General features: G+C 40.7%; 1 pseudogene; it reads right to left on the bottom strand.

Annotated features, from left to right (window-relative positions):
• Positions 1-1,018: 1,018 nt before the first annotated feature.
• LOC108716202 lies at positions 1,019-3,505 on the bottom strand (annotated as a pseudogene).
• Between the last annotated feature and the right edge of the window lie 760 nt (positions 3,506-4,265).

Below are 4,265 nucleotides of genomic sequence, written 5' to 3'. Positions count from 1 at the left end.
TTTAATAAGAGATTAAAAATTACATTGCAAAGACTGGCAGTTACATTGTAGAGCCAACTTCCCATCCCATCTTGTTAGGCCACTTTTTGAGTGTCAGTGGAACAGCCAATGCTCAGTACACATCTAAGCACTCTTAAAGGCTTTAATAGAATCTAATTAATTATAATTAATAGAACAACCTCACTGCAAAGGGAAAGTCACTTTTTTGTTCTTTTCTATGTGACTCTCTGTCTATAATGTCCTCAAATGTACTTGTAACAAGTAATCATTTTCTCCAGAGAAAACAAACTCAACCATGACAACCTCCTCACAGCTTAAATGTTCCATCCATTTTACCAGTTTAGTTGCATATCTATGCACTCTTTCCAGCTCATTAATATCCTTCATAAGTAATGGAGTCCGACACTGCACTGCATACTCAAGGTGAGGCCTTACCAGGGATTTGCAAAGAGGCAAAATTATTTCATCCCTTAAAGAGATACTGACACCAAAAAATAACCTTTTTTTTAAATCGATCATAATATTGTCTTTGCATACTATTTATAATTTTGCCATATAAGTATTTGCTTGATGTTTTTACATTACCTTTCTTGCCCCCATGTTCCTGTATGAGGGGGCTGCCATATTTGTGCAGCAGGAGTACGTTAGCATTAGAAACTTTAACTGACAGGCTGAGGTGGGACAGTCAGGTTGGCAAAACAGTCAGGTTTAGGAACTTCAAGTAACAATTACTTAAAAAATACTGGGTGGTACTGTATAAAATGCTTTAGCACAGGTGTGTCAAACTCAAATAAATGTTCCAAGTTGAGGGCCAGACAGGGTCAGTGTTTATTGAAAACAAATTGAAATGACCTTATAGTATATAATGAACCTGGAACTAACAGCTCAGATGTTATTTCCTATAAAACAACAAATCTTTATGCAGTGTTTCCACAGAGCAATTTAAACTTTAACTTAAAATTTTAAAGTGAACCTTCCTGAGGGCTTATTAATGTACTGTCTTTCTATCTCCAGACACTTATTGCCTCATCTTGGATACATGTTCATCTATGTCTGGGGTCAGGCTCTGAGCTGAGGAAATCCAGGATTGAGTGAAGGTGTTCATCAGGAAGACGACTTCTGTGTGGCGTTTTGTTTATGTTCATCAAAGAGAACAGGTGTTCCCACAGGTATGTACTACCAAACATAGAGAGCGTGTGTCTGGGATGTAACGTAGAAACTGTGCAGCGCCCACATAATCATATTTTGCCTTGATTGTGTCACTACATAGGAACTCAATCAGTTACATTTAGGGGCAAATTCACTAACCGGCGTAGTTGCGCCAGCGATGGCTTTGTCGCACTTCGCCTGGTGAATTTCCGCCAGCGCTCTGCAAATTCACTAAAATGCAAAGTTGTGCTCAGCAAATTGAAAGGTAGCAAAGTTGCGCTAGCGAAAATTCCCCAGACAAACTGAAGTTGCGCTAGCGCAGGGGAATTTGCATACAGCAGGAACTTAAAGTTTGAATGGACGTATATGTTACAGCAAATACATAAAACTACACAAGCCCAGGGAACCTTAATAAATGCAAATAGAGATGTTTTATTCCCCTACACATGTGCCCAGAGTATAGTTTATGTGCCATATGTTATGAAAAGTAGGGGGGAAGCAGAGTACCCAAAAAAACATCTTCATCCTTTTGCAGCCTATCACCAATGAAAATGGAAAAGACGCCAGCGTTTTTTTTGGGACTTTTTTTTTTGAAGTCCTATCTACTCTACTTTGCCAGGTCTGAGCTGGCGAAGGCAAGTCTGGCGTAAGAGGTAAAGTTCAGTAAAATCAACTTTAGTGAATTTGCGTAGTAACGATCTTTAGCCCTGGCGAAAGTTCGCCTGACATTAGTGCGAAGTTGCGCTAGACTCTATTTCCTTCGCTAGCGTATTTTCGCCAGTGTTCACCACTTCACACCTTAGTGAATTTCCCCCTTAGAGGTTAGATGGTGCGCTTTCCACGTCAGTTGCAAATCTGTTTCTTTGGGCTTCAAAGTCGGCAAACTGGCGTGTGAATTTGGCACGAGTATGCTGAGTTTTTTCAGCAAACTGTACTGGGGAACACAGTGGTAAAGACATGCTCTTTCATGGTTTGGCAGCAAGGAAAATGGCACAAGTTTTCTTGCAGCATCTGTGTCTCCCATAGGCGCAGCTTGTTTTTAAAGGCCCTCACTGAAGTGTATATGTCTGATCACATGGTCCTGCCCCTGAAGCTGCAGGTTGAGTGCATTAAGATGGCTTGTGATGTCACACAGAAATGACAACTCACACAGAGACCTTTTGTCCCGGAGCTCTCTTTTGTCTTTCCCTTTGCTTTCCAAAAACTCACAGATCTCCTACCGCAAATCGAAACATCTTTTCAGCACTTTTCCTTGGCTTAGCCACCGCACCTCTGTGTGATAGGGATAGGGATATTCTAAATATAACTCCTCTATAAAAGCCTTGAACTGGCAGTGATTTAATGCTCTGGCTCTTATGAAGTTAACTGCTTGTGTTATGGTGCTCATAACATTTCATAACAGCATTTATAAGGATTTGCCAGCTGTCAGCTCACCTGCGCTGTTTTCCTCCCTCATCTTCTCCCGGGTCCTGCCAACCAATCCACTCTTTTGACTGCACATCGCTGGTGCTCCATCTGTGGTCAGGCCCAGAAGTTCATCCCAAGGCAGCCCTTTTTCATTTACATATTTGGATACCTCCTGAAAGATATCCTTTCCTGTAGTTGTGCCATGCATTGAATGTAAAAAAAAAAGTTCCTCTGTTATGCACAGACTTGAATCCACTCCACGGATAAAGATTGACAGCTGGACAGTATCACAAGTGCCATTGCTCTCATCCACAGCAAGGCAATATGCGATGAAATCTTTTCCCTTTTCCATCAGCTGTTTTTGTAGATTGGTGGCAAGTTGATTTACAATCAGCAACTGTGTTTCTGCTCAGGCTCACATTTAAAAATGCTTGCCTTTTATCTGGGCACACAACGTCACACAACGTCACACAACGTCACACAACGTCACACAACGTCACAAACTTTTATCATGCAGTTTTTGACAAATTATCCCTCTGTAAAGGGCCAGGCTGATTTTGCAACCTCTGCTGCCACAATAAAACTGGCCTTTTTCGCAGCCTCGCTTTGTGATTTGATATTTCTGAACATGGCCTGCTGTGACATCAGACTTCTTTGAATTAAAGCAAGGGTTTCCCTGCAAATAAGCCTTGTGTGCCGGTATCTTTGTTCTTTGGCTCAATTTGGAGGTTGCCGTATCCTCTACCACTGAGCACCAGGCTGTTATCTCCAGGGGGTTGCCGTGGGTGTGCGCTTGCTCTACCTTGTTCCAATATTCTTTCATTACAGCCACACTGTCTCTGCATAGAAGACAAACAGCTTTGCCCTTCATATCCGTTAACATGTACTCTACCTCCCACCTTCTTTGAAAAACCCTGTTTTCAAAGTCAACCTTCTGTTTAGCCGACATTTTTCTGGGAGAGAGATAACACTAGCTCCACAGGTAAACTGCTGATACACAAGCCGAGGAACAGGGACATTGATTGACGTTGCTTCGCACTAGCAGTGCATTGTGGGACTTGCAGTTCTAATAGTGTGGACTCCCTGTTCCGCTTGTCACAAGTTCCGCTTGTCACAAGTGGCTTGTGTATCAGCAGCAATATACCGGTTGGCCAGATCTAATAATAATTATAAATTATCATGCCATGTTACCGTATTCCAGTATCGTATGCCTTACTACTGCTCCAAAAACTTCTTCTTTAATGAACCCAAATTAGTTCAGTAATCCAAAAATTTGTTTTGGATGAAGCTAATTGTAATGACTATTTTATAATGCAACAGCAAACATCCATATATTACAAAAGTTAAAACCCCCCACAATTAACAGTATTAGGACCCATTTTTTGGTCCCAATCCATATCTTAATAATCCCTGTTGAATAATAATTTTTTTAGCTAGAGACCAGAATATCCTGCTTATTACATTCCAAATGTATTCTTTCAGCATTTTCACAGCAACTACTTTTCCCTCCATTTCCTGTCATTATTGCTAATATCAGACGTTATCTTTTCTTTTTGAAGTTATATAAATTCATTTTAGCTTTTTTCAAATCTCCGTAATGTTGCAGAAAGCCCAAAGGACCCATACTGAGCATAGAAAACCTTCCATGTCATTTAATTAGAATTTTATGCTTTGTTTGAGATTTAAGCTTAAACGGTAAATGTATTTGC

This window comes from Xenopus laevis, chromosome 5L (genome assembly GCF_017654675.1).
Source record: "Xenopus laevis strain J_2021 chromosome 5L, Xenopus_laevis_v10.1, whole genome shotgun sequence".
In the NCBI taxonomy this organism is placed as follows: Eukaryota; Metazoa; Chordata; class Amphibia; order Anura; family Pipidae; genus Xenopus; species Xenopus laevis.
Note: the sequence above shows the minus strand (reverse complement) of the source record. Positions and strands in the feature narration are given on the sequence as shown.